Genomic DNA, 11,067 nt, shown 5'->3' with positions numbered 1-11,067 from the left:
CGCATCGTTGACGGTGAGTATGTAGTGATGACCTCTGTTGAAACTCGAGTACGGACGCATCTCGACGATGTCAGCCTGCCACAGATCGTCGTATCCCCGAATTATGACACGTCTTCGTGGAAAATTTCTTCTCGCCGGAGCGTGCAATTCCTCAACGAGTCGTCGCCTTTCGGAGCTAACATTTTTTTCACGTCCATCGGATCGCATGTTTCAACGATGTTTAATAGTAAAGATAAGATATACAATTTAAAATTGTTTTTTTCCTCACTTAATTGACTGGCTCGTTTCATCGATACGCGATTAATTTATAATAATGCCGGCTTCGCGAAGTTCCTCGATGATCGACAGCATCTCGTCGTGAGCGTTGTTACCAGCTCGGTGCGAAGCGTCGAGCAATCGGAGTCGATCCACCAGTTCGTTGGGATCGTCCCAATGCACGTAATCGATCTTGTTGTCGTTTAACTTCATGACGGTTGGTATATTGCTCACGCCTGCACCCTTTTTACGCCCGCTACTTCCATACGTAGATACGAGCGGAGCGATGATGTTAATATACTTGGATCCCCTATTGCCCTTGATGGGATTATGGGCGCTGTGACCACGTTTGTGAGCATTTGTTGTTAACAATATACTTTTATACGTTTGTTTATCATTCTCGGTAAAAATCGCGTCATCGGGAAGTCTCTTGAAGATCAATTCGTACAATCCTGGTGTACCATTGTATCTCACATTGTCTATGATTATGGAGTCATTTTTGTCAACGTCAAATTTCTTGTCACCAAGCATCGCACCACTGTTTTTATCGAAATAAACACCGTATACGCGATCAAATGTATCGTTTTTTTCCATTATCATCGAGGAGAGGGCTTACGTACTTTTGCCCTAATGGTCCCAGCTGATTATGCAACGCTTCTCGACCTTGTTGCGTTTGCAGACTCTGTTTGATGGTTGTTTCGAATGACAGTTCACTGGCGTCTTTTGTTTCGAAAACATCTTTCTTTTGCAAGAACAGCGGTGGTTCTTTCGATGGGTCTTTCGATGGTTGTATCGGTGTAGACTTGAACACGAGTGAATCGCGCGGCTTTCGTTGTACGTCGTTTTTTAGACTGCGGCGTTAATTTCAACCATCCAACATCCGTCCAATATGAATCCTTGTCAGTAGTAGTAGTAATATCGTTATCGTTGTCATCATCGCTGTCTTCACGTTTTTGTTTTTTCTTAATACCGAGATCCTTTGCTTCTCTTTCAATCGATTGAGATTCCTCGGTTTTTTCAACAATCTGTTTTAGAGGTTCGACGATGGGCTTGAAGCGTTTCTCCAACGCTGTATCTTCAGCTATTTTACCAATTTTTAAAGCGCGATATTTTTTGCGAATCGAATCGCTCGTTTTCGCAATCTGTTTCGCTATTTTCTCGCGATCTTTGGTGTTATCCATGTTGCCTGCTCCACGTATCGACATCGATTAACCACGTTACGGTACCGCGAACGTATTAAATTCCTTTCTGTATCGCCCATTGATAAGCGGACTGTCCTTATCTATCACTAGAAATCCATACTCGCGCTGCCAACAATCGCGGTATAACGCACAGAATTCATCGTATGACATGTCGGTATTCACGTGATCGTTGTAAACATGTTTCAAGTTGATACCATCCTGTTTGAACAGAATCAGCAGGTTCGCATTGTCGCGTATCAGATGTTTAGGTATCCTCGCGTACGTCTGACAGAGATAGAAGCAATCGACGTTCGAGTGGCGGCCAATCGAAAAGTATTTTCTCACAGCATCTTGGTTATCGCACGCAACGTCGTCGAAGACGAAGATCGAATTGGGACGTGCCTCGCTCGGAGGAATGACGTCACTATTGTTGGAGAACGTAAAGTAGCCGATTTCTTCTATCGATGTTAGTAAATTTTCCAAGTATCGATATTTCGGTTGTTGCAGCGATTTCGAGTATACGTACACGTTCTCGAAACGTACATCGTGCGGACTCTCGAGCAAGCTTATGAGAACGTTGATTTTATCACAATTCGACGGTCCGCAAATGATAGCGCGTATAGTACTCGGTAACATTTCACCGTGCTTGCGCTCCGTCGCGATGTCTCCCATTATTCGCGCTCTCCGTCATAGTTCGCGTATCGTCAGCGGCTGCCGTACAAATTTCATGTTCGCACTGCGTTATCTAGACTTCGATCGAACGCCTATTTATAGGCGCGCGAAACCACGAATCGCTCAGTAGCAAAAATGTATCTCGCGCTGTCGCATCCCTCCGATATTCGGGATTTGAGCGCTGAGCAGTTGCAATATATACCGAAGGTCGTACTGTTACGCGTGTGCGGTAATTATATCGATCACGTGTGGGACAAGCTTCCGGAGTATATAAAGGCGGATTTGGAGGTTCAAACCTATCGTCGCTGTGTCGAGCATTATAATCAATTGTCGGATCGAGATCATATAGACGGTCCTGCACCGAAGATAAAGGATTGTGGCCTATGACAGCAACAGCGTCAAACGAAGATTACATTGGAGGTCTGCTCAATCGAGCGATAAACGCGCTTCCTTTCGAACTACATATCCCCGGCTATCAGTTTTGCGGTCCGGGTACTCGGCTGAAAAAGCGATTAGCCAGAGGTGAAACGGACATAAATCCACTGGACGCGGCATGCCGTGAACACAACATTGCGTATTCTCAGAACAACGATCTCAGAACAACGATCTCATCGACAGACACGCGGCGGACAAGGTACTCGCCGATAAAGCCTTAGGACGCGTCATCGCAAGAGATTCGGCTCTGAGCGAGAAAGCTGCAGCTGCAGCCGTTTGGACAGCGATGAAAGCCAAGACCAAGATCGGCATGGGTATGAAGGCGAAGAAAAAAGCCGGCAAAAAAAGAAACGAATACTTCCAACGGCGAAACGAGGTGGTGTGTTACCGATTTTGCCAATTTTGGGCGCTCTCGGGTCCTTAATCGGCGGAGCGGCCAGCGTGGCGAAAGCGGTAAACGACAGGAAAGTTGCGCAACATCAACTCGAGGAACTGCAACGTCGCGCGATGGAAACGCGCGGACAGGGACTGTATCTCGCTCCGTACAAATACGGACGAGGACTGTATCTCGCTCCGTACAAACGCGGACGAGGCGTAACAGCGAAAAAAGAAAAAAAAACGCCAAAGAGACGATAAAAATACCTACGGGTGTAACCACCAACGTACAATTGGACCAGCTGGCGAAGCGTATGCGCGTACCGTACTTTAGAGGCGTTTTTATGCGTGACGCATTACCGATTAGCGGCGCGCGTCGAAATGAAAATGGTATCGTAAATCTGGACGACACGACGGGCCCCGGTACTCATTGGATAGCGTACGCAAAGAGAAACAATCGCGTTGTGTACTTTGACAGTTTCGGTAATCTTCGACCGCCCAAGGAACTGGATACGATATTTCGGAGATGATGCTACGATAGAGTACAATCGAACGTCCTATCAGACGTACGATCAGAGCGTCTGCGGATAGCTGTGCTTGTGGTTTCTTCTCCAAAACGGCCGACGCGCGTGAATTTATAAAGTCCGACAAAATGTCGCGACGTCTTAATATTCGTCGAACGCTTTTTCCATCATGTCGCTGACGCTTACGCTGAGCGGGAAGAGCAGCATTCTCGCGACAAATTACTCTCCAGCCATAGATTTGAGCGACGATGACTACGAGCTTGGTCTAACAATTTTGGAGACTTATCACACGATACCGAATGTAAACGCTTCGAACAATACATTTTATTTTGGCAAAGACGATGCAGAAATTACGATTCCCGAGGGGTCGTATGAACTGCATTCCATAAATGAATTTTTGAAACGTGAGATTTTACGGAAATGTCCGTGACGCGACACGCCCGAGGGTAACGCTGGTGACACCGCGCGCGGCGATGACGAGATTGGAGAATACCCGATAGTGCTCCGCGCAAATTACAACACGATGAGGTGTGAGATTAAATGCACCTACAGAATAAACTTTAACAAGCCTCATAACATTGGATCGCTGCTGGCTGGGTTTCTCAAGGCGTATACTGCAACCGCGAAGATGGCACGAATCGGACGTGTCGATCAACATAATGAACGTAAACATTATCCGTGTAGAGTGCAACGTGACCGCGGGCGCATACAGCAACGACAAAAGTGTGCACACGATACACGAATTTTCATCGAGCGTGCCGCCAGGATATAAGATATCGGAAAGGCCGATGCAGATCATTTACCTGCCAGTCATCGTACAGAGCATTACGGAGCTAACGATACGCATTGTTGACCAAAACGGACGATTGCTCGATTTCAGAGGAGAAGAGATCACCGTCAGATTGCACGTACGACGGCGACAGCGATAACGCGAGCGTGACATTTGAGATGCTCGTGTTGAACGAAGCGAAGCATACGCAGAGAGATAACGCATCTTTTACAAAGAAAACATCGATCGACAATATTCGCTCATCCGGCTGCGTCAAGAAGAGGAAGAAACTTAACGCGTCGAACGTTAAATTTTTACAAGCTTTAGGATTCGCGGTGCGCAACTTGTGAAATGACTGATCCTAAACATCGAAGACAAGCCAATCTTCGACGATCGCATCATCAAGATTGAGACTCATGCGTACAACCCGTTTGCCAATATGACGTTCGGGTACAGCGATGAGATAAGAATACCTATACAGCAACAGGATCTGTACACATTGCCGTACGAAAGCTTTCTATATATCGAGGGAAAACTAACGAAGAACAGAGTTGTCGAGGGATCTGATGTGGTGCTGGGAAATAATTTTGTCGCGTTCCTGTTCGATGAGATTCGATACGAGCTTGATGGTGTGGAGATTGATCGTAACAGAAACGTGGGCGTAACCAGCACGCTCAAACATTACGTAACGACATCATCCGATAAAAGCGTGATTCTGAGGAATGCCGGTTGGGATGCGCATACCAGCGCGGATGGATATTTTAACTTTTGCGTACCTCTCTACGCACTGTTGGGATTTTGCGAGGATTACAGACGCGTGATAATCAACGCTCGTCACGAATTGATCTTGATACGATCTCGTAACGACAACAATTGCCTGATGGGAAATTCGGCGTTGGATCCCATGATCGACTTATTCAAGATACAATGGCGAATGCCGCACGTGTTATTGAGCGAGATAAAAAAACTATCGATGCTGCGCACTTTGGAAAGCGGACGATACTTGAGCATGGCTTTTCGCTCGTGGGATCTGTACGAGTTTCCGCTGTTACAGCGTACAACCAAACATTCGTGGGCCATCAAGACCGCTACTCAGCTCGAGAAACCGCGATACGTCATCTTTGCTCTGCAAACAGGTCACAAAAATGTCATGGCTGAGGACACGAGCCGATTCGACGACTGCAACTTAACCAACGTGAAACTCTATCTGAACTCGGAATGTTATCCGTATGACGATATGCATCTTGATTTCGACAAAAACAGATGGTCCGTGTTGTATGAAACGTACGCGCGTTTCTGCAAGGGTTACTACGGATACGAGTATCTCGAGCCGAGTCTCACCGTCACGTCTTTTCTACATAACGGTCCATTCGTAATCATCGATTGTTCTCGACAAAACGAATCGGTCAAGAGCGCAACCGTGGACGTGAGATTGGAATTTGAGTCTAAGGAGAATGTACCGATGAATACCACCGCGTACTGTCTCATTATACACGATCGCGTGATTCACTACAATCCGTTGACCAATGTTGTACGCAAGATCACCTAAGAGCATTGCTGGCACATGAGAGAGAGAGAGAGAGAGAGAGAGAGAGAGAGAGAGAGAATAAAATCTACGATACATCAAAATCGACCGCAGTCTCGAAAAATTGCTCGTCATGGTCGTGCCAACGTTCGTAGATCTGCAAGGGTCTTTTCTCGTTGGAGGACAGTTTGTTGTAAAGGAGTTTGCTGCTCTGAGAAAACGGACCGTTCTCTCTCACTACATTTTCGCAAGCCCTATACCATGGCATTTCCTCGCAAGTGCCGACAAGTCTCGCCCACGTTGGGTGATAACGTCATCACCATAGATTGCGATGGGGCGATGGAACGATTTCATACAGCAAAGCTAAGAATTTGATTACAAAGGCTGTGCATGGAACGGAAGAAGACGACGACGATGACGACGACGACGATGACAACGATGCTGTCGTATATGTCAAGGGACACGAAAAATGACAATGGCTGTGGAATTTGCTTCTGGACGATGAGCGCGTGTACATCGAGACTCTGGATGCTGATTACGAAGACATAGATTCTCTAAACAATCTGGACGCTGATAATATTATGCGATGCGGATATCACTATACTAATTGCGCATTACAAAATGTATTCAAATTATTTAATTGGTGGTCAGATAACCATGAATAAAATAAATATGATATACGAATTATGTTTTTTTATTCTTTTTCCCCGCCATCCAAAACACAAATTGTTAAAACATATTTTTATACTCTTCTGTAAAAAAAAATCTTCTTTTTACAACACATATAAACACATGTAATTCAAAAAAGTCAAAAATCATTACGGATACGAAAAAAGTCTGGAGGAAGGGAGAGAGATCATCGCAACGGAAGAGATAATAGATATATACGAGAGAGAGAGATATTTATTTTTTACTCGGCGGCGGGCGCGGTGGTGGCGGGCGCGGTGGTGGCGGGCGCGGTGGTGGCGGGCGCGGCGGCGGCGGCGGCGGCGGTGGTGGCCCCCTCTCCCTCCCTTTGACGTCATGTCCACGCTCAATTTTTTATATCATCTTCGCCGCCCATTTTGTTTATATCGCCTTGCTATCTTATCCTATTTGTTTATCTCACCTCGTCTTTCTTCACTACCCCCCCCCCCCCCGCGGCTCAGTTCAAAAGATCGCCGCCTCGGATTTTCCCCTCCCCTCTTCCCCGCGCCGTCCGTTCCCCCCCGCACCCCCCCTCAACGCTTTTGAGTTAGAACCCGCCTAGTATACCTACTGACGGTCTACCATCCGGAAACAAACGGAGCCCTTGAAAGATCACACTGGATCTTAACAAAGTACTTATGACACTATATTAACGAGGATCAAACGGATTGGACGAGTGGATCCCATACGCGATGTTTACCTATAACACAACTCCGCACATCGCCACTGGTTTCACGTTGTTTAAGCTGGTCTACGAGCATCAAACATCGTTACCTACGGCCTTAACTAACCAACTCAATCCTCATATTCACGATAACTATGCGCAAGAACTTCGCGAAAGAATCCGAGCCGCCAATCAAATCGCGAAGCACACAGTAGAAAAAGAAAAGAAAAAAGCAAAGGAACATTACGACAGAAAAATGAAAATACATACATTCAAAGTAGAAGATAAAGTCCTACTGCATGACGAAACAGTTCGACGAGGGCGAAGAAACTCGACGCGATATGGATAGGACTCTACGTAATATTAGAGAAAATGGGGTAACCTACGAGGTAAACTACAAAATAAAAGCGAGTCGCCGAACAATAAATGTACACGCGAATCGAATAAAAGCGTTCATTGAAAATTAAAAAAGATAGAATAAAAGTACATAATAAAAAATTAAAAAAGTGGGACTTATCAACAGGAAAACAACAGATCTATAAATAAATGATGGTTCTCGATAATAAAAATATAGACTAAGCACTAAAAAATAAACAACTATACAAGAAACTACACTAAAAACTAAAAATAGTAAGTGTCAGATGTTCCGGAAACTACCCGGCGAGGGCGGGCGATTTGTCCTCATCTAAATCGTTGACCGGCACACTCTCCAGAAGATCGTCCCCCAAATTATCCTCTGCGTTCACAGAGGGAAAACAGTCAAGTAACTCATACAGTTCGACACGGTCAATAGTCTCGACATCCGAGTCATTCGGAATATATAAAATACAGTTTTCATCTATTTGAAAAACGCCATCGTTATAGAAGGTGTGTATAATGAACATCCACTCCCGCACGCGATTATAAAACTCAACACAATTCGCGAAAGCGTTTAAAAAATTGTCCAATTCCAGATCGTCACCTTCAAGGACGACGAAATCTCGGAAGGTACTTCGTGATTAGAGGAACTCTATCTTAACACGGGAAGGATGCTTCAATGACTGCCGATGCAGTCACAGGATCCATTGCAAAAGAAGAAATATTAGAAGGTTCACACGAAGTACCTAATATCGATATAACAAAAAAGATAGACAAACAAAAGCTATCGTTACAAAAAGATACCACAAGAAACGATAAACGCTGCAAAAAAGCAAACTCAATAGATCCAAAAGAGACACTTTTTAATTAAGAAAGCGAAATAAGAATAAAGAAACATTATTCCAGAGAATTTGATAAAAAAAAACGTCTACTTTGGACACTGCAAAACTCTCTATGAGAAATAAGAAATTTTATTTTAACATTACAGAATAAATTTATGGGCCATCCATGAGACCATGGAAAAACTGGAAAAGCCAAAATACGAAATAAAACAGTTCGACCACCATCTTAGAATATATTTTGAAGAATTAGAGAGGCTGCACACCAGAATCGATATGGAAATTAATAATAAAAATAGACATCTCCTCAATCCAAAAACATGCAGAACAATTACAAGAGTTTACATAAAACACAGAACATATGTAACATAGTAATATTCATGAAGAAAGAGTCATGTCGAAATTTCGACCATAATGGAAAATGAATTAAATCGACTAATAATAAGACTAAATGTTATGTACAATATGCAAAGCACTAAAAAAACGAGGACTAATTAATAGAATTGGTTCAATTGCCAAATCTCTGTTTGGAACTATGGACGAAAACGACAGAAAACGAATCGATAAACAATTCGCCATCTTAAATGACGAACAACGTACAACACAACACATAATACAACACGTAATAAAAAATCAAATCAAAATAATAAACGCAACGATAGCGCACATACATCACCAAGACAAGATAAGACAACATAACGAAAACATCCTAACCAATATAACGAAACAAAATTAACACTAGCGATTGAAATGCGTCGCGAAAATATAGACGAATACTTCATAATTATAAACGAAATGTTAACTAGCCTAACGAGAGACGTAGAAGATATTTTAAAATATATCGAATTAAAAATAGAAATCTACATCCGGTTGATATCATTAGAACAAATAATAAGAAATTTGGAAATCGCAACCACGCAATTACCGCAAGGATTATATTTTCCATTCGAAATTAGGGGAGAAAATTGGGCATTAATAGAAAAATTAATAACGATGAGTGTATATTGCGATAATACGAGCGCATATACGATCTTATACTTCCCGTTAATCTCATTTCTAACATGAAATATTAAACGTTATATCACTACCCATCGAATACCCAACGAAGCAAACAATACATTCGCGATGATAGATATTAATAATCTGCTAATAATACTAGACAGACACACATACATAAAATTAACTCGAGAAAAATTACAAGAATGTAAGGAAATTGCCGCGAACTCTGTGCGAACAAAACTATCCTATTTACAGTGTAAAAATACCCGACCCAATAGACATTATTTAGAAGCGAAAGATTAATACAAAAACTTTAAATATGTAATAATAAAAAATAATATATAGTTAGCATTAAGTGACCTATACTCATAGCTATATTCCACATCGAAAGAACAAGCAATTGCGATATAGTGTAAAGAATAACCTTTTAAAAAAGGTAAAAAATAACGCCAAGTTCACGCACCCGTTTTCTTATTTATGTAAAAGAAAGAATTTTATACAAAAATCAAGAGACACGAGTGGTGTCTCGCCAAGTTCACGCGCAGCGAAGTTCGCGTAGAATGGTGGCAAGACGCCCGTGGCTCTATTTACGCGAGACCCTGGGATGAATTCGGTCTACATTTTCATATCTCAACAATGACTGCATTGATTAAGTTTTAATTACGCTTAATCGACAGCTGAATATCAAATTATATAAGAAAAGTGTTTTTATTTTTTTTCTCCGTGTTCTACAAACTGAGATATCGCGACGTAATCGTGACGCAAAGTTCAAATTGGTAAATTTAAGAAACGTCCTGATTCTCGTCGTCGTGATTCTCCTTTTTCTGTCGCAAGAGGCGCTAATGAACGTCTCTGTATAACTCTTGCAGCACTCATTTTTTTTATTTGATATGATATCTTTGACAGATGTCCTTCATGAAGTTGTACATATTGATTATTAAAAAAGAAGATATAACGTGTGTCACATATAATAGTAAGTAATATTGTAATATTATAATATTGTAAGTAATATTGTAATAATATATAATACATTGAAGAAATAGAATAAGAAATAGAAATAGAAATAGAAATAGAATTAGATTTTTACAACAAATTACATTAGATTTTTATTATATTATTAGATTATTGACAACAAATGTATTAGATTTTTACAACAAATTATTAATATTTATTAACAATTATTAACAAATTGTCACATTAAACATAAATAACATAAAAAAATATAACATAAAACATAAATTAATAACATATAACATAAAATAACATAAATAATATGTTATATGTTATATGTTGTATGTTGTAATTATATGTTATGTTATATGTTAACAGCATTTGAAACTACAAAAGTTAGCTCAGAAATATCTAGATAATGAATTGCAAAAACAGCAAGATGCATCTCAAGATGATCTAGAAAATGCAATAGGTGTGCAAAAGATAGAGACGGGTGAAGCCATGCAGGACTTTAAAGATCTTGGAGCTAAAATTAAAGAAAAGGATGTTTCTGAAATGATAATAAAATTAAACACGGATCAAAAGAGAGTATTTGATAGACTTACTAGCACTGTTAAATTAAATAAATCAGTATTACGATTATATGTTAGCGGTGACTGGAAGTACTGGAAAAAGTTTTCTAATTAAGATGTTCTATTAAATATTGGATAAAACAAAATCTTAAGAAAGAAACTGCTGTAGCAGTACCTACAGGTATTGCATTTAATATAGACGATTTGACAATTCACAGATTGTTCCAATTACCTGTTGAACATGGTCATACTCCTAAATATA

The sequence above is a fragment of the Pogonomyrmex barbatus genome, unplaced genomic scaffold (genome assembly GCF_055798465.1).
Source record: "Pogonomyrmex barbatus isolate J1 unplaced genomic scaffold, ASM5579846v1 scaffold4, whole genome shotgun sequence".
In the NCBI taxonomy this organism is placed as follows: Eukaryota; Metazoa; Arthropoda; class Insecta; order Hymenoptera; family Formicidae; genus Pogonomyrmex; species Pogonomyrmex barbatus.
The sequence above is the reverse complement of the archived record's forward strand: the minus strand, read 5'-3'. Positions refer to the sequence as shown.